Below are 21,101 nucleotides of genomic sequence, written 5' to 3' on the forward strand. Positions count from 1 at the left end.
TAAATAAAAATTAGATTTTTCAGTGGGAGTTTATGCTTCTGCAATAAAAAGTGAATGCATTAAAAGGGTTTTTCTTAAACCACTGATCCCAGCAGATTCATCTGTGCCTGTTGTTGCTACCCTGTCCCCATGCTGGTGCTGTGTTACCTGGAGTGGCGAAAAGCGCTTCTTCCCGTCTCTTTAGTAGCGAGGCCCCACCTGAGCCACTCATCTGTCTGCCTGCTCATTTACGCCCAGGCCTGGGGAGAGTGTGGTTGGTGAAGAGTGGAGTAGGGTTGAATTACCAGCCAATAAGACTCCTTATCCTGACAGTGCTTGACACATGTGTTCAACCAATCACAGAGCACTGCAGCAAAAAAAAAGAGGCAGCAGTAAAGAGGGAGACAGAAGAATAAATACAACAAGAATTTATTCAAAATGCGGATCTGGGCTCTCTGCTTTTTGGGCCAAATGGCCAAATAGCAAATTAATTCAGGTCGAGTTATATGTGACATTAGCTATTACCTTACATTTTAATAAATTAAATTTTTCTTTATATTAAAACTTTAATTTTGATACGTGCAGATGTCCAGTGTTAAAACCTCACTGCTCCATTACTACTGATAATGTCTGACTTTTCTGTTGGAAAAAGGTTTGTCCGCTCTCTGGTGTGAAAAGGACAAGGAAAGGGGAATACCACAGGGAAAATTTAATGTGTTTAAAAAAACTAAAAAAACATATTTGTGACTGAGTCGCTTTTCCTTTTCATTTTGGGTTGAATTGACTTAACTTATCAATAATCTAAAGTAGACAAACGGTATCACATAATGAATGTGAATGACAGCATTTCACTGTAGTCAGTACATTTTGTTCGGGAAGCGAGCGGAGCAGAGTCTGCCTGGTGTGTCTCATTTAGTTTCAGAAGTCTTCAGCACCTCAAAAGTGTGTAGTGCCTTGTTGTTACTGTACACCAGTCATAGCTCAGCCTCTGGCAGTTCTTAAAGAATCAACAGAGGAAGGAAGGATATAGCTAATCAGCTTATAGCCCGTCAGCTCGGTCACAGCAGATCAGAAGCCTCTTTCCATGTCGGCTCAGCATGGTGGTCCGGTCTTCAGAAGACTCCTGTCAGGTATCGGAAACCATCAGAACAACGTCTGTATTCACAAGCACTTCACTGGACGTGTCTCTGTTTCCTATACTGGTAACAAGTCCAAAACCAGTGTTTAAAATACGTTTAAACGACAGGGAACTGAATCAAGAACCTGCAGTGATTGTTTTGTTGAACTTTTATCAGAACACAATTTATAACTAATTGAATTAAAGAGATAAACATTAAAACTCCTCTTTAAAGTTTAATGTTACCATGGTCTTGTTAGCACCACGGATTTCATTATGAACACATTAATCTTTAGCCTGTTCAGACTCAGAATCAGATGGGCTTAATTTATCTCCAGACTTGGACTTGCTTAGCAGAAAACCAGCTCTATCACTGCAGCATGGAGATTATGAAATATGTTTTTTTAGCTACTATAAACAGGTCATATCTACAAAGTCCCTCAGAAGATAAACGAGACATAAAAATAAACTTTATAATCCATTTGTCTTCTGTGACTCAGACAAGCTTTATATGTCCATTGCTTATCTGTTATGTCTGTAATATTAGATTTAACATGATTGATTTATATGAAAGAAAGTTTCTTTATGGCTTAAATAATGGTGTTTAATTTTTTTATTAAACTGTTTGAACAAGTAGTGTTTTAAAACTGGTACATAGTGGCACTTTTAGTCACATTTTAAAATGGTTTATTTGTCTAACCATGTGTGAATCATTATGCAGTTTTTTTTCCCTTCTAAATTTGTAAATATCTTAGTAATATCACAGAAATGCTGTTTATAGGTTCACAGTCTGTCTCACAAATATAAAAAAATGACATTTAATGTAAGGGTTTTATGTTCTTAATTTTCCATAAAATTTTCCAGTTGTCTGTTTTTTTATTTTCAGTGAGTAAAGACAAGCAGGGATTCATGGTGTGTGGCTTTTCTATACTTGATGTAAGATTTTAGTTTCATTAGAACCTGACCAGATCATTTATAGGACAGAAATCTGAGTCTATATTTGGCATTTACAGAAATCAGGTGAACCTACTTTAGCTTTCTGATAATGAAAAGAATTTGCTTGTGATCTATGTATTGTTTAAACACCTGCAAGCACAGCAGTCGCATTCAAGGATTTTTGCTTTTTAACAACATTTTCATTTCATCTCAACGTGTCGCTTTCAAAACTGAAGCTGGAGGCTCCATCAGAATATTCTTTCTTTTCCCATCGGCCTTTTTTTAAAACCTTATTTTCTTGTGCCTTCACCAGAAAATCTTACAGAAGTGATACTGGTGAAAAGTTTTTCTTTATCATTTCACTTTTGATTGAGTTTTAGTATGTAATAGTGCAAATAACTGTGCAACATTGATGAACAATAGCAGACCATTGTTGTTCTGACCACAGCTCACATCTTTTTTTCTATTCACAATCTCACACCTGGAGATTGAGTGGCGTTTTTTCCCCTGTGCATTATTATGAATTTGTATGATGCACCAAATAGTCGGCTAGTGTTCAGAATCAAGTCAGATTGAGTCCAAATCCTAAAAAAATCTTTATTCTTGATTTATTTTTCCTTAAATGCATCTAAGCTGAAGGAAACCCCTTCCTTTTCTGTCTATACATGCATCAACAAAGTGTCATGTATATTTTTTTAGTTGATCCAGACTTATTAAGGTTAAGCATGTACACTTTGATGTATGCTTGATGATGAGCTTTTGATATTTCTCTTGGCTTTGAAAACTCTTAACTATGTCACAAGTATTTTAATCTTTGATCTAAACAAGGTTTATAAAAATGACTTTGCTTAAGTTTTAGTCAGGTCACACCTGTAAAACGACAAGATAAAAACAAATAGCTTTGGCCTTCATTGCCTTTATCAGTGCATCTCTATCAGATTGGGCAACTGGATTTCTCTTCGGAGCAATAGTTCATTTGTGGCTTTTAGCTCTGTGAATCTTCAGCCCATATTGTTGAAACGGTAGAATATATAATTTTTCCTTTTTGTCAGTTAATACTTTGGTTTACTTCAGTTGTTGCTCCACAGTAGCTTATTTCACTCCTTCTGGATGCATTTCTAGTGAATTAATGTCTTTGGATTTGTGTTTTAGAAATATTATGAGCCATTGTCCAACCTTCTGTGGTTCTAGGGAAATATTCAATATTCGTATATTCTCAAATGTAATTTTTTAAATTAAGTATTGATCAGCTTAATCGGAAGAATCACTTCATAGGGGTGGTAGAATGATTCACTGAAATGAGGTTCGTCTTTGAACTTCGGCATAAACAAACCGTAGCAGTCACGGTTGATTCAAATCCAAAACCTTAGTAATGGTTACTTGAACTCTGTTGTGGTTCGTTGTACCATTTCCCTTATTGCAGATTAAAAAGTTTTACTAATCTTATTATAACACTAAAAGGCTTTTTTCATCTTTCAGTGCAAACTTTTGGGAAATTTCCTTATTAAATTACCCATGACATAAATAAAATGAGCAGCAGATGCCCACCCAGCTCTGTCCGTCTGAACTGTTAATATCTGTCTGATTTGAACGGGTGTGTGTGTGTGTGTGTGTGTGTGTGTGTGTGTGTGTGTGTGTGTGTGTGTGTGTGTGTGTGTGTGTGTGTGTGTGTGTGTGTGTGTGTGTGTGTGTGTGTGTGTGTGTGTGTCTGGACATATGATTCAGACTGTCTCCATAGTCCTTGAAATAGGTTTGACTAACTAGTTTGTTCCTTTAGTTCACTACAACTGAAAGTGCAACTGAGTCATATTTAGACACAATAGCACAGGAAGCCACAATATTTTCCTGGATGAGTGCATGCACCATTCAGTGTGCTAAAGCATGCACACACTCAATTTACTCCATTGAAGATCTGGGACTTTCGTGCCCTCATATCGGCTTCCCACTGTTCTAAATAATGTCCCGTGTTTTTGGAAAAACACACCCTTTAAAGTGCTGTTTTTGTAACTCAGTGAGTCATTATATAGAAACAGGGTGTTATAACATGTTTTTTAACTACTGACCTGTTGCTGGAATATAATGTAGCTCTGCTTATTTGGTGACTGTGAATAGGTGGGATTGTTCCACTGAAGAAGATGTGGTTTTTCGGTACTACTATTATTTGTCCAAACTGTAATGCTTTTAAACAACGCTCAACTTTAATGTTTTCCATTGTAACTGTAGTTTTTACATCTTTCAGACCTAAAGGGGTATTGTTAGCCCAGTTTGATCCGCAGACGTGCCAGAGGTTGTATGTGGCAGATGTTTGATTGAATCAATTCATCATGAATCAATTGTATTTACAGCTTCTCTTAATATCTTTGCTGAAATGGTGAACCAGGAAGGAAAACGTGTCAGACAGCCAACAGTTATGTTTGCCACTGATAGAAATATTTGGCTATCTTTAAAATTTGGATAGCTGAGAATCTGTGTGAAAGGAAAACTAAAACAGTCATATCATTTTTTTTTCCAACTATATATTGGCTTACAATATTCAATGTGTCATTATTTACAAATCTTTTTTGCTCACAATCTGTTATCCCGATTTAAAGCTGCAGCTTGTAGCAATTATTCACTTTATTTTAGTGTTTACTTACTATGATGTTTATTTTTACAGTCGGCATTTATTTTAATTTAGCTAAGTAGCTTTTTTCAATAATCAGGTTGATTTAGGATTTATTATTTACTGTTATGTTGCTCTGATATAGCATAGAATAGGTTTGTTGTTGACCTCTATTTGTTTACTGTCTGCGTCTGACTCTCACTCTTTCAGACCAATTACTCCCATTTCACAGCTTTAGATCATTGGCTCTTCCCTTCCTCTCTCCTCCTCCGCAGACATGTGTAACAGTCTGGCAGTGTCCGCATCGTTTTGGTATTTTCCAGAGTTGTGTGCTCCCCTAAACGTTCATTGAAATGAGCTCCTGACGCAGTTTCCTGAGTCCAAGATGAAAAATAATAACTTGTTAGAGCGGAAAGGCATGACTGCAGAAACTACGAGGACGCAGCGTCTGTGACATCACTACGGCATTTTATGAGGAAGGTTTTACTCCAGGATCTGGGTTTGCTTATCATCAAAAGGGAGGGGTTTTCCCCTCAAGACAGACTATGAATCATTGCACTCCTTCATCGTCACGCCCAGTTACACAGATGGGTGTATGTATTTTATTGTTTAGTTACTGTCATAATAAGTGAGAAACATTTTTGGACATCTTAACGGCTGTGTAAAAATGTTCAGACAGTGTAGGAGAACTAGCACTTTTAGTAGCACATAATGTTTTGTAATCATTAATTTTTATTTGTTTATTTATTGTTATTAATTGTGGAGACAGCGGCACAGTGCTGTGTTGGTTAGTAGAGCACAGAGGGATATTTTCTGGTTTCCCCCCAGACTAAAAGCAGCAACACATCAGAAGTGAGTGCCTATGTGCATGTTGCCTTGTCTTGCTCTGTCTTATTCTTGGTTTTCTTCCGTCCTTTGATTCTGCGTGACCCTAAACAGGAAAAGACACCTGCAGAACATGGATGGCTGAATAAACGATTAATTATTGTTTATATTAAGTTTCTTCTCATCAGCATCATTAGAAATTAAATTTTAAATCCAAATCATGTAATCTCATGTCCTTATAAAATATGAATGTTTTGTTTTGCAAGTTTCATACTTTAAAATTGAAAAGATATATATTTTCTTTGTCCATTTTAAAAAGCTCAGTTCCTAATTGTTTTTGCACTTCATTCTGCACGTAGGTTGGACCCTCACTCTAACTGCTTGATTTTTGCTCATGTTATCTTGATTAACAAGTAATTAGATTGTCACACTATACAAGATAGTAATATTTGAAGAGTTGGTACAATTGATAATTATAGTTTTGACTGTAATTACCATGTTGTGACTGTTTTTGTTATGATTATATATTTAGCCAAATTGCCATAACTGTGTTCTCACATAATTGTTAGCTTTTTTTAAAATTGTCACACATGCTTTGGACTGACTTGGAGACATTCAAGAAACTAAACCGACTTGAAAAATGCATGAAAAATAATCTGAAAGGAAGAAATTTATTGCCATTTAAAATAAAACTAAAACAAAATAACTGCAAGTGGATCCAATTTTTTTTTTAACATTTTCTTCCCTGCCTATGTAAGATTTTCATTTTTTTTTAAATGTTATTAGAACATAAGAAAAATGCAGTGGTACCCTCGGTGATGAAGATGAAAATATGACAATAGTAAAATAAACACAAAAAGGTGCAAATATAAATAAAAACAAAAGATAAAAAGGGCTAAAGTCAGTAGTCTCCCCTGACACACTTCTCTCCATCCACCTTGCTGACATGTTGTACGTTGTTTTTCTCGCTGGTTGATCATTGAGGTATTTGCCTAAAAAACACACCAGCTGCAGGAAAAGCAGGAAAAACAGTTTCTGGGCTTAAGATGTTCACACTGCCAAACACAGCATTTCACATTTCTTTAAAAAGGTATTTGAGATATAAAGTGTTATCGTTTCAATTTTTCAGCTATGGTGAGCATTTGGGCTTTAATCTGCTTCATGAATTATGCACAATTTTAAACTGATAGGAATCTCCACTGAGCATTTTAACTTTACTGCCTCAAAATTTAAGGGGAAAAAAATGGTCAAATTTTCTCCCAAATATCAAAATATTCTAATGCCTTTGAAATATTTGTTTTATATAATTATCAACTTCATAGCAAATAATTATGACCTACTGTCGATATATAATATCTTACTGTATTCAGTACAACCAACTTTAATGCTAATTAAAAACTTTCATAGGGAATATGGAGTGAAGATTTGTGTGTTTCATTGCAAGAGTTGATTTGTAAATACAACTGTTTTCATAAAACAAACCTGAAAAAAAAATTGGACCTTGAAATAATCTGTTGACGTTTGGTTTATTAAACAATTTTATCTTGAACATTTTAGCTCGGGTGCCTCGCTCACAGACTATGGGTGAAAATCTATTGGTCGTTCTTTACCACAGCTTTATGGGAAAAAACAAATACTTTTACAATATTAACTTATCCATATCATACCACCACCTAGTGTTGGGTACACTGTCTTTGAATGATGATAAAATAGATTTTATCGATGTACTTTTTACTACATGTTTTTCTGTTATCTAACTAGCAGTTAGTTTTTCTTCCAGGCAACTTGCAAAACACATAAAAGCTTTTTAAGCTTCTATTAGTAGATGTAGCATGCCATTGTAATGTACCGTACTCCTTTACATGTACAGCTGTACTTTTCAGATTCACAAGGAGCTTATTTACCTCTATTCTGTGCCATTTACACATTAGATAGTAGTTGTTGAATGTGGTCACTTGTCATAAGTCCTTTGTGTCTTTATACTTTCACAACTTTGCTTGTGACCTACTGATAATATCAATTATGTTAGATGTGGAGATAAATGCAGTGAGACTCTGTGAATATATACACTGACCGTTTTATTAGGTACGCTGGTGAGCCAATCACATGGCAGCAACACGGTACATAAGAAACCTAGATTTGGGGAAGACAACAGAAGTGACTTTGAGTGTTTCACGGTTGCTGGTGCCAGAGGAGTTGTTCAGTAGGTAAGAAAGTGCTTACCTACTGATATTTTCACACACAGCCACCTCTCTGGTTTGCAAAAATATGTCAGAGAGAGAGAAGAGATCAACTGAGTAGCAAGTGTTTGAAGAAAAAATATCTTCTTGTTGACATTGTTAATACAAGCAGGAATAACATTTTTGAATACACAAAGCATCAAACGTGGAAGCAGATGGATACAGCTGCCGAGGTCCTCACTGGGTGCCACTGCTTTCAGCTAGCAACAGGAAACTGAGGCTACAATTCGCAGAGGCCCTCCTAAAAATGGCCAATAACAGACTGGGGGGAAAATACCTGCAAGTTCTGATTGGAGCTTTTATGTGGTGAACATTTTCTTACCACACTTTGGACCCATTAGAACCACCTGAGCATCGTTTAACTTTCTGACCACCGTCATGTTGCTACTCCTGGCAGGATAAGAAACCATGGCTCAAAATTCAAATCATCTCAAGCTGGTTTCTTCAAAATGACCATCAGTCCACTGTACTCTAATGGTCTGCACCAATCTCTGATCACCAGATCCAGAGATTTGCTCCTTGAATCTCCAGCTATCACGTCTATATGGATCAACATCTCAGAGGAATGCTTCTTGTTGAATCTATGCAAACATTTCTCAGATCTAATAACATGGCCTGAGTGCAATATTGACATGCAAAGCATGAATTAATGGCCCTTCAAATATAATAGGATTCCAAAAAAATGCTTTGATGATATTCATACTGTGCATGCTGATATGGTGAGGACAATGTATTGAACACCCCTGGGGTCTTTCCAATAAGTGCTGTCAAGTGCTTTTATGTTGACACAAAGGAGCTGCCAGCTTAAATGTAGAAAAATGTTGCATAGGTCATAGGAAGGCCATTTTAATCCCAATATAATGGTGACATCAAAAGCTAAGATTACAGTATGCAAACCTTAGACTGGAGCTGTAAATGCTTGTTGTAACGCTTCTGCAGATTTTCTCTTGCCAACTGAAGTCCATCTATAAGGCTTCTGCAGAATTGGCATCAGTCATGCGTCCAAGCACTCTATTTAGAGGGGAATTAGAAATCCTGAGAAGCTGTTAATCACCACGGTCATTCACATTCCTTATAGACTCTACTCAGCTCAGGACCTCTATGCTCGGGGAAGGGGCACAGTCTGGGGGAAGCTGGGCCAACGCTACTGGACTCTATGGTCTTTAATTAGAGCGAGCGCTTGGCAGGGACTGATGGAGGAGAAAGGCTCTCAGGATGTTAGTCCTGGGTGAGAGGGTTCTCACACAAAACACTGGCTTTTCATTACTGCACTGCTCACTCAGTTTGTGTGTAAAGTATGGTGTATATGTGAATGCGCGCCTGCGTGTGTATGCATGTGTGCATAAGGCGGAGAAAGTGAGAAAATGCGTGCGTTTGTGCGTGTGCGGATGTGTATGCACATTGGAGCGTGTACATGAGCTTCCTTACCTCATTGCTCAGGCATTCCCAAAGAGAAAGTGGTGTGAAGTGAAAGGGCGGCTCTCACAGTGTGGGTATTCATGGACTGGGCCCCCGTGGGCCATCCAGGGCTCCAATGTTCACAGACAAAGCCTCTCCAGTGGGACCCAGACACACTCACACAGCAAGGGGAGCAATAGAAGGAGAGGAACACAGAGGAGGAAGGGAAAAGGTAACAAGGGGAGGGAAAATGGAGGAGGACAGGGGAAACCGTCTGTGTGGCAGCACCCCCTGTCTCCCAATGGTGCAGGTGTGACGGGTTGTCACTGATAATGGACCAACTCAAACTCGCTGAACTCCCAACTTTTATTTTAAGAAAAATCCTGACTGGCATGTATCTTTCTGCATTTTGCTTTCTGCATTCCCGACTTAGGTGGTGGTATTAAATTTTCCCTGAACTTCTTCTCCAAGTCACCTTTCAGAAAGGAACTTGGACTCTGACCTCCACCTCTTCTTTTTGTTTTACTTCTGTCGGCAGATTTTATAAATCTATCCTCCTCCCTCCTCCTGTTAGATTTGACCACTCCCTCTCTCCTTACATGAGCCAGTCCTCTCCCTCCTTCAGCCCTCGCTGCTCCTTCTAGCTTTAAGCCAGCAGCTGGAGCTCTTACAATTCAGAGAGTTTATTCCACTTGGCCGTCCTGTCAATGTTCCCCCTGCCTGGCCCCTTCCCTAGATCGGGTAGCCTGGTTCACTGTGTCCTTAAACAACCCGAGTGCATGTACACGAAAGAGGCCCCAGATTGGGGAGGCCCATCTTTAATCCCTGGCTTTTCTAAAGGAACTCACAGTGAGCAGTCTCTGTGCAGATTTCTTTGTTGACAACTTACTCCAGTATGTCTGTTCTCTGCAATTACATTATTAAACTTGCCAGCATGCAAACGGGCACACATTGTAACCAGGTGATGATGGTTAAGTAATGCAAACCAATAATAAAGATTCACTCTTGTATTACATATTTTAAAGCAGTGACTTAACAGCAACGTGAACAAACTGGTCAAAGCACTTCGAGTAGAGATGCAGATTGATTCGTTGCCAGTGGAGATCTTTTATTCCTTTCTGCTGAACCAGTGTTGCTAATGGATTGTAAGATGTTGGCGACTGAAATAAAGAAATCATGGTCAGTCTGCTGTCTGAAACGTTGGACTTCAGATCACTCAAAAACCATTTTAGCTTATTTTTCCACAGTTTTTCACTCCAACAGAACACAAAAAGTTAGATTTTTTTTTTTAGTGGATCATAAAGTGTTTTTCAGTCTATTGAGATAACTGAGGTAACATTTGTTTTGAGGATTAATTTTTTAATTTTATTTTGTGGTATAAGAATATTAGTCTATTTGGTATTTTGCCTTCAGTTTATGTGTGCAGTATCTTATTTTAGTAGAAAGCACTGTTCGGTCCATGTAAACATAGCCTAAGAGCTTGGTCCACATGCAGTGAGAGTTGGACTCTGTAAAAGTTGGCCGGTGTCACCGGTTCTGTTCAAAACCTTTATGGACAGAAGTTCTATGTGCAGCAAAGGTGTTGAGGGGATCCGTTTTGATGGTCTTATGATCGCTTCTCTGCTTCCCTGATGAAGCTTCCCTGATGAAGCCAAAAGGCATGATATCCAGCTTTTGCTGGAGTATTTCACAGCCACGTTTGAAGCTGATGAGGATCAGTGTCTCCAAAAATAAGGTCCTGGTCTTGAGTTGGAAAAGGGTAGAGTGCCTTCTCCAAGTCGGAGAGGAGGTCCTGTCCCACGTGGAGGAGTTTAAGTGTCTCTGAGTTTTGTTCAGGAATGAGATCGATAGGTGGATTGGTGCTGTGTCTGCAGTGATGTGGATGGATGGATGGATGGATGGATGGATGGATGGATGGATGGATGGATGGAAGGATGGAAGGAAACCACCTCCAGGCTCAGAAACAAATGAAGAATTTGATCCAACAAAGCCGACTGTTTAGTTTTGTTGGTCATATTCTCCCTGGTTTTTAGTGAATAATGTATGAAGAAATATTAATGATTGATTGATGATTTGGGAATATGGCTACCATTAAATACATGGCAAACTACAAAGAAATCTACTTTATTTTTTAATCCACAGTATTTAATAGGGCTGAATGTAAAAACTGAATCTATCTGATTGTATTGCATGAACTAGACTGATTTTGTTGTGAAGTAATACTAATTTGAAATTGATGCAATAATTTTCCCATTATTGTAGTATTCTAGGGGAAAAAAAATCAAATTTTGCCATTGGTAGAAGGTTGTTTTTTTTTGTTGTTTTTTTTTTTGTCTGAAGCTTAAAAATCACATGGAAGTCCATGGCTCCAGATGATGAACCAGAAGTTTGGAAAATGTTAAATGTTATTTAACATTTTAAAAGAAAGACATTTAAATATGTCTAGCATTTTATACAAACAATTTGCACACCTAGCATTGCTAAAACAGCTATATCTGTGTGTCCCTTAGAGCAGACTAACACACCTGAATAAAATGGCTCCTCAGCATCGTTTAGCTCTGCAGAGGCCTGGTAACCAGACATTCATTTGATCCAGGTGCGTAGAAGCAGGGATGCATCTTAAAGTTGCATCACAGTGGATCTGAAGGACTGGAGTTGGGCACCACTGCCTTGGAGAATATTGATATAGTTTATTGTAACTATCTAGTAAATACTTGAGTCAGAAAAGGTTTCCCCCAGAAAACTTGCTAAGCCCAGTGGTTGGGCTCCAGGGCAGTCATTCATCCAGCAGCCCACCGTGTTTTTGAGTTGAAAAATGTTTAAAGTTGACATGAAATTCGAAAATATCACTTGATAATTATGTGCTGTTGGAAGAGTGGAAGATTAATATCTGAACACCAACTATAAAGTCTTAAAAAATGCTAATGTTTTAAAAAGAAATAAATAACCAATGCTTAGCCTGGTGGCCCGCCAGGCTTATAATACACTGGGGGAAACCCTGAGCAGGTGCCTTCACCAGATTCCAGTCGCCAGCAGATTTCTCCATACATCTTGACTTTGTCATGAAAGTAAATATACATTTTGTGTGTTCTTAAGTCTAAACGAATATATGAGTTACAATAAATCGTGGTCATTTACATATTGTCTATATATGGGAATCCTATTAAAAATGAACAATTTAAAAACATATTTCATGATTAAAAAGGCTTCCAATATAACAATATATGATTATTATACCTTTAACTGGACTGTAAATGATTGGCTAATGGATGTAGGAATACATAAGGCACAGTAGAAATCATAATGGCTTTATAATCCCTTTGACTCCTGATCCCTTTAAATCCCCCTTGAGTATAAGGCCATGACCCCAACATCTGCCAGCGCTGACAGAAGGAGCAGCAGCGGCAATGTCTGAGTTACTCCAAAAAAACATGCTCCATATAAAGTGAAGGAGCAAACCCCTGTGTTTGCTGTCTGTTGGAGTCTTATAGGGCAAGACGTATGATGAAACCTGTGCCTGGGTTAGAGGAATAAGATTTTATTTTGGGTTTTGTTTCCAAAGTTGTGTGTAAAATTAGAAACTTTCAGTCTCCTTCCATTTTGCCAAGTGTAGTTTTCCAAAGGATGCAGTTTTGGAGTCGGCAGCATCAGTTACTTGAGATTGTTGTGTGAGATCTTACACCTGGTGTCAAAAGTTTGGTGTCACTGAGACTAATCTAACACTCTGGGATGCAGCACCTCTCTGAAGGATGGTTTCCAACTCTGAACTTTTCCTGTTAGGCCTACAGACACTCCGTTGTCGCCGGGATTGTCGATTTGTATTCGGTTCCAGATGTGATTTATGAGAAAGTGTTTATTTTTTCTCTCTAAGTTAACGGCGGCTAGAGATACTGGAAGTGATGTGAAATTAAAATAGGAAAGGATAAGGCTAACCCTTGAAATAGTAAATCTATCTCAGTCGGAGGGCACTAGTCAATAATTACAGCTTCCAAAATGCATCTAAGAAATTGTGATTTGTGTTTTCTGTGTGTGTTAAACTTTCCCAGACTACAGATTGAAGGTTGTAACATTTAGCAGGGTTTCTACATAATCAGGAATTAGACTGTAGTCCGTCTGTCCGTCCATTCTTCCTTTTTTATTTCTAAACCTTATTGATTTTCCCTAAACTTATGTTTTACTCTTATTGACTGCATATTATTGTCTGGACATAGCTCACTACAGTTCAATGGGATGATTTTAGTCTGTTAGATTAGCTAGTTTATGATTTTATGCATTTTATGATGTTTACTCTCAACTTCTTACATTATCTAAAGGTTATAACTGTGGCTGTAAGAAGTTTAGGCCCTTCTTGTTTTAAAAGGGTCTTTCTACGTATTCGTCCTGTATATTATGGTCATATTTATTTGTCCGCCTTCCTGTACGCAGCAGTGCATGGATGGATCACTGGTTTGATGTGCCGAAGTGAAGCTGTTTGTCTCCATCCTGTGTGTTCTGAGATATCCTTTGCTGCAGACAGTCTGGGGTGCAGAGATGTTGTGGGGAGTGGGGGAGGTGGGCAGCGGACATGGCGGCAGGCCAGAATCAATTGCCAGTGTAATGAGATGGCCCAGTGCCAGGTAACCATGGAGCTATCCTCATTCCCTGTCTACAAGTGCAGAGTTCAAAATTAAACTGAATGAATGAGAGAGAAAGGCAGGAGGGAGGGAAAGGAGGGCAGGGAAATAAGGGTCTGAAATGGCAGGAGTGGAGGGTGAGAGAAAGAAAGAAATGCCAAAAAAAGAGGGTGGTTGATGAGGCACTGTGGACTATTTCTAAACTCCTCAGTAAAATCCGTCTTGAGCCTTTACTTGAGAAGGAAACGTGGAAGGAACGTTTGAACCGAAGATCCAGCTGAAGAGAAAATCCGAAAATTATTGTTTCTGCATCTGCCACATAAATCAGGCATATCAGAAAAGAATATTCCTTATTTGGTGTCCATGTTTAGATTCGATCTTCTTAAAGAATTGCTTTTTTTCCCCCTGTCAAATCTTTGCATTTCCCTGTGCCTCCCCCTGCACCTCTAACCCACGCCCTTCCCGCCTGTCACAGAAGATGTGTTAATACAGAGAATTTGGCTGCATTCTTTAAGTGATTAGTAGCAGCACGTGGAGACCAGAGATGAATAGAAATTAAGCAATTAATACAGTAATTAGATCTTTTTCTTCTTGCAGCCCTACCCCTGCTTTGTCATTGTATTTTAAAGGAGCAGCGTGCCAAAAAAGAAACTTTCTCGCTCTGATTTTATCTCATGAACAGTTAGACTCTGCTGCTGTTCAGACATATTTAAAATGTTTTCACAATTACTTTATATATATATATATGTGAAGCAGAATGACCTTCAGTATTGTTTTAAGTACAATAAAGGCATTATTTTACATTAATAATGAGCAAATGTAATAACAGCCAGCCAGGCGTTGCTGAAATGAGCCTTATGCTACATGCGGTTAGCATTTTGTGCTCCATGGTCTGTTTATACTAATTTGACCTCTCCTTTGATGCTGCATGTTTTCTGCTGAGTGGCATTTAGAGAAAGGGAGCCTATAGTTAGACAGAACGCTCTATCTGTACAGTGAGAGGCATGTTCGGCCTCGTGGCCTGAGAAAAATGTAGAGGGACTGAAACGGGCTAGACTTTGAGACTTCTGAGTGCACGCTGTCAGAGACGAGACAGTGGGCCAAGATGTCTGTGGTGTGGATTAATGGGGAGGACTGGAGAAAGGGTGCCGCAGTTGTGCGTGAGCAGAATATTTGATGGAGGCAGCGAGAGGAGGGAACAGTAAGGGACAAGGAGCAGCAAGAAACGGGTTCGGTGAAACGAGGGATACGGACAAAAAAACGGGCCAAAACCTCTCAATGCAAAAATGTAGGCAGACGATGTGAATGCAAAAATGTAGAGTAATTAATACAGTTGCTGTCTGAGGTCTGAAAGTGATGCTTTATTTTAGTCTCTTGTCTGATTGAGCATTGTTGTAATGGATTTAAACATTTAAAGATATTAGTAGGATAAATAATATATTTAAATAATCACAAACTGATGCATTTCAGTGTAGACAATATTATTAAAACACATGGCAAACAAGAACAACAAAGCAGACATTTCTCTACTTTATAACTGTATCTCTATGCTGAAATGCTGTTAAACTTTAATTATTATAACTGCACAATCTTTTAGATTTGTTTAAGAAATATTTTGGCAATAATCCACACTTTTGGATATAGAAATTGATTTTTTTTTATTAGTTTTTTCCATTAACTTCTCATGCACACAGATATATTTAATCTGTTTATGTCTGTTTTTGGATCAAGTCAGCAGAGGCTTAAATTAAGATCAGTGAATAAAGTGCTCTGCTGGCTTTCATTAAAATACTTTTAATTCAGAGCTGTAATTTAGTGAAGTCTGTTTATTATTTTTTTTACTTTATAAATTACTTCTTGTATATGTTTGTTGAACTCAAGTCGAATTTGCAGATGGTGTGAAACGATAAGGAATCATTTCTGATTCTTTTGGTAAAAATTTAAACGGGTTGTATTGTGAATTAATTGATGTCAAACGTTTGAAATCAGGCATTTCCGGTTCCCTTTCATCTTGAATGTCACACTTTGTCCATAGGTACCAGATATTCCTGAAAGGAATTTATTTCCATTTAAGGTATCAGGAGGTGGGAAATCTTCCTGATGTTGCTTTGCTAAGTTTATTTGTGTGATTTTTCCCCTCCTTGTCCTGGCAACCAGTATGAATGACTTTTGTTCAAACTCTTTGCTATAGTGGGACAGAAATCCTGCCTAATATGTAAAAGAAAAATGTGTTGTGGTTATACATTTAATGTTACTTCAGTGCTCAATTTTTTTTTCAGGATAATCTGATTTGTGCTCTAAAGGTATTAAACTTTTGGAAAATAAGGATTTGGATTCTTCTGGACTTCTCATTCCTAGTACAAAAAATGTTCTTCTGCCACAATGATTGTGTTAAAATCGGATGCAACAATAAAAACATGCCAACTTTATCACAGTCCTGAGTGTAATCTGGTGTGTGTGTGTCTATTAAAGCTTGACAAAGAAATGTGAAGGCGTTTCCACTTATTTTATGTGATTTATTATAGTCTGGTTACCAGATTAAACTCCTACAGTCTGTTCTACCCTCAACGGAGCACAGACCCACAAGAGCACACGGAGTGAAACCAGATAATAGACTGCTCAAAGAAGAAACAGCACAGGGGAAACGTATGAATAGTTCTCAGCAAGCTGTTGATTTATCACAAATTTATTACAGAAATATGCTTTAAGGTCACTGAAGAGCAAGAAATATTGTTGGGTTATCATCTGCTGACAGTGCATCAAAAGGTCAACGTTACACATAAAGAGTCAGCTTTTTATGTGGAAAAGTGCAAAAAGGAGAAAGTGTGTTAGGGCTTTGAATTTAAAGTTTTATATAGCGATGCACCAACCACGTTTTTCAAAGCTTGTGCTGATTTCTAGGAATCTTTTAGATCTGACCAATTTTTTTAACCAAATATTATAAAAGAGCATAAATCAAATATAAGTAATAATATGTGTCTCTAACCTTTATCAAACTCTCAGTTGACAAAACATACCTCTGTGAAGACACTATTGATTAATGTTTTAAAACAATGGTTGGTGTTCTTAGTTTTAATTAGAAATTTAATTTTAAAAAAAATGTCAGTATTTGACCTGCTGATCATTTGTTGGAGCCGATCAAGAAATAATTTACCAATTCCGAGCTCTGGCAGATTTGTTGATTCAGTTCTAGTTTTAAATGACTTTATCAATTTTAAAGGACATTTTGTCAAGTTATTATGATGTGAATGCTCCCAAAACAATAGGTGGTTACAGTAACTGAATAATTTCTGTAGAAAATTATTATTATTCAGAGTAGAGCAGGTAAAATGAAGAGTAATGGCGTTTAATATTTGAGTAAATACTTTCATTCTTCTTTTGCAAAGGGAAAACAAACCATCTTTCTGATGTGATGGCGACTTGTCTTTAAATATTTGATGACAAACATCATCTGAACTATAGGATCAGCAAACACATGTACCAAGTAATTGATAATGTGCCGGATAACCTTGGCAGCTGCTGCATCTGTACTGAATAGCATACGCTGTTCTCATAATGATCTAAACCAAAGTTTCCTTTAAATTTTCCTTTGCACCTTTGTACAGTAGCATGTCTTCTTTCAAAATCTAGTGGGAGTTCACTAATTTTCACTTTAGTAAGCAAATTATGCTACAAAAAAGAGTTGCATCTCGTTCTTTCCCCCCAAAATTCACCAATAGCGCTGTTGTGTGTCCATCTTAAGTTTGCACTGATTCACAGGTTGAGGGATTACTGTGAAAGTTTCCAACAGCAGCAACTAACCGGCCTTCTGGTGCTTCATTAACAACTTTAAAAGTAATTATCATAAAAACTTGAAGCGGTGACACAAGACGACCGCTCATTAGAGTCGCCCCAATCAGATGTTTATGGCCGATAATGATTTCTTTCAGGTCTGCTCTTCTGATTGTTTTTTACTCTAAGTATTATGAGACATAAAAAAAAGAAAATCTGTGGCACAAGTAAATTGATAGACGTAGTGGTTTTGAATCCAATGAAAATGAAGGTGTTTCAAGACTAACCGTACTAATGAAAAAAAGCCCTGTGAATTTTGTTTGATGTAAAAAAAAAAAAAATTATGTTGTTTAAATGTATGAGATTTCCTGTACCCCTCAACTGAAAAACCAACTAAACATGTTGGGAAAAGTGGAAACAAAGCTCTCCTGTCCAGGATTTGTCCAGCATTTACTCATTTGCATCCATTAGCAAAAGCTGTAGATTTAAGAAAGTTTTCAAAGGGTCAAATCATTGCAATAAAAATAGATATTCAGGCAAAAATGCCCAGTAATTCAATAGTGTTATGTGTACACCATAAAACTGTAACCGTTAAAAAAAGAGATTATGAAACATTGGCCTAGGTCATATTATATATATATATATATATATATATATATATATATATTTCATTAAAACTTACTGCATATAAAGATGCAATGCATTTGGCAAGGTTTAATTTTTTATTTCACCAAAATCAGGAGTGTGTTGACTTTTTATATCTGATGTACGTCTCTAACCTTTAATTATTTTAAACTCAGAGGAGGAGCATGTGTGTTTTTATAGAGAGGATATGTGGGAAAGCAAAGTTCAGTTTTTGACCTGTCCATCACCAACTGGAGCCAACGGAGGGAAACTTAATACATTTTAATTGTTGGTCAGTGGATTGGTGAATCTTTGTCATTTGGACTAAATTGATTCTTTAAACTTGTGAAATGGGTCTAAATACTACTGCTGGAAAGAAAAATCATGATTCTTAATTAAGTAATTTTATTTGACCTCCATATTGACTGGAGAACTGCAGTCATTGCATCAGGCTAGAGGGCAGAAATGTACTCCAAGTATATTGTTTTTTGTTTGCATCCGAACAAAGTGACATTGTGGTTGAAAGGTGAAGATGTCGATTGATGTCTGAATGTGGTTTTGCTGGATGAAATGAGTGAAAGAAGCATGGCTGACCTTTAGTGTCCTTGCTCAAGCTAAGTTCAGACCTGGGCTCTAAATAAAGTCAAAGACTGGTCAGCCTTGAATTCTCTTCATAGAGACTCACATCGACCTGCACTGCTTGAAACATAATGTATAAAACAGTGAGGTAATTACTTCTATCTATTGTTGGCACCTTTCTCTTCCACTTTTTCCCAGGCTCTCGGCGCACCTTTAAGAGGCTACCTTGTCTTAGGTTTGTTGCTGTGCCCATGTTGGTTACTCTGTTTTCTGCAACCTTCTGTTTCTGGAGGGGCCCTTCTCTGTGGCTCTGGCAGGGTTCTTGGCAATATCCTGAAAGTCAAATCTGTTCATTTAGATTCAAGTGGTGGCCATGGAGCAGACAGCAGCTTATTGGCATGCTGTGGCAGAACTGGTATGCTGGGCGCATAACATCCTGAGCCCAGCATTTGTCCTTATTTAATAAACACCAATAAGCTAATGGGTGGACGGGTGTTTTTGTTTTAAGATGCGGCTTCTTGTGCAACTTGTAATTGTTCGTGTATCTGTTTGCAAGTTCACTTATTTGTCAGAGGCTAAAAACGTTGGTGCCAAATCGGGCTACTGTACGGCATGTTCTAGTTTTTTATGTCTTAAGGATACTTAAGAGGAGTGACTGCCTCAGTGGAGGCACTTGAACTGCATAGAGAAGGAAGAAATGCTGCTCTGACTGAAACTTTAGCTTACCTAATGTGTGCACCGATTTAACAAAGTGGAAATATGTTGGAATTTTTTTTTTTTTTTTTTTTATACCAGGAATAATACCAGAAAGTTTATTGTGCCGTTTATTGTACAGCTTAAATGACTGTAAAGTGTGCGAGTCGAGAGATCACCTTTTCAATCTGAAGGTGGACTTTAAGACTGAATCTTGAAGCTATGATTCTGTTTCCCTACAGAAAAAAAGGATACTGTCTGTTTTTTTTATTTATCTTTTTAATATTCATGACATTTTTAATCATTCAGCTGACTGCAGTCGTCGGACTGTGCTGAATCTGAAAGACTTTTCAGGGATCAAGGCAAAGAAAGCAGACAATGATTAGAATCGGCCCATGTTCATAGCCTGGAGATGCTCTGAAGAGAGCATGGATGACTGCAGCAGTGAAGCTGCTTCACCACGTACTGTAGTCTTGTGACGTCAGAGAGAAGGCACAGAAACCACATTCAGCTAAATCTGTGCTTCCAATAAATGTGATTCATTCTGAGATCAAAATATGACAAAAACATGTCGTAGCACTTTACTGAACAGAGAATTAAACAGAAAGCGGGTTTCAGATTTTAAAAATTTCAAAATTGGAAAACGTGTTGTCGCAGTGCAAAAAAAATAAAATAAAATAAAATAGATCCTACAGGCTCATCTCAATTTGACTTGTATGCTGATAATAAAATTAAAATTTAACAAGATGAATGACAAAAGCATGAGATTTTTAAAAAAAATATCTTCACGAAAATGGGAGATTCCTGTGAAAAGTCTGACATACTAATGCAGTTGCAGCCTCTCCTGGCTGGTAGGCCAAGTACAGTTTCTAATGGATTCACAACAACACGGTTGTACGCCATTCGTTCCCTCTGAAAGGAGGCATAAATAAGGAGGGGGAAACGAGGGAGCGATGCTGGCTGAATCGCCCAGCCCTCCTCCGAGCAGGACGGGGTGCACCTCTCTTCCTCTCTGCTCGGAGCTGCTTTCTCTCAGCCCTCAGCCATTTTGGAAAGGGAAAAAGTGGCTGCTTTCTCTCTCCCTCTCTCATTACGTGGCATAGCATTGGAGACGTTTCAGCTGTTGCACTTTGGAAATAATCTGTTTGCAGGACAAAAAAAATATATATTGAGAGGCAACCAAAAACCTGTATCCATCGTGACTTTTTTTTTCTTTATTTACGGAGCTCCTCTCCTCTTTAGAGTTTTCTTTAACAACTTTCGCTCCACTTTTGTTGACAGATCATTTGGCTCTCGTCTCTGTTCAGTTATATCTTTTGCCCATCTCTCTGACTAATTTTGTGTAACAGAATTTAAGACAAAGGAATATGTCCAGACTTTGGCAGCACTAAGAAAAGACAGAGCTGAAGCCAAGGATCCTGCTGGGATCCAAAAAAGCCAAGCAGAATGAAGCATCAAAAAAAAAAAAGAAAGGAAGAAAAAAAGAAAACACCACCCTTTCCTTTGCTTGGTCACAAATTCCACTTTCTCTGTAGCCAGCCCTGCGCTGCGCCTCCTCCTCATCCACATCTCACCGCATTCAACCTTTTGCCATTTCTCTCTTGCCGTACCATTTTTTTTCAAAGGCGATTTGAGGTTTTGTACCCTGGAAAATAGGGACCGGACAGCGGGTTATGAGGGCGTAACTGGGAGTGAACGAGGGGACATTATCAGTTCACTTTCGG

General features: G+C 37.9%; 1 long non-coding RNA gene across 1 annotated transcript in view; it reads left to right on the forward strand.

Moving 5' to 3' along the window:
- The window catches only part of LOC148155430 (uncharacterized), a 50,769-nt gene that overhangs the window by 21,136 nt on the left and 8,532 nt on the right, over nt 1-21,101 (forward strand). The gene's annotated exons all lie outside the window — the stretch shown is intronic.

The sequence above is a fragment of the Poecilia mexicana genome, unplaced genomic scaffold, assembly GCF_051168715.1.
Source record: "Poecilia mexicana isolate PSO_F unplaced genomic scaffold, ASM5116871v1 scaffold_14, whole genome shotgun sequence".
Taxonomy (NCBI): Eukaryota; Metazoa; Chordata; class Actinopteri; order Cyprinodontiformes; family Poeciliidae; genus Poecilia; species Poecilia mexicana.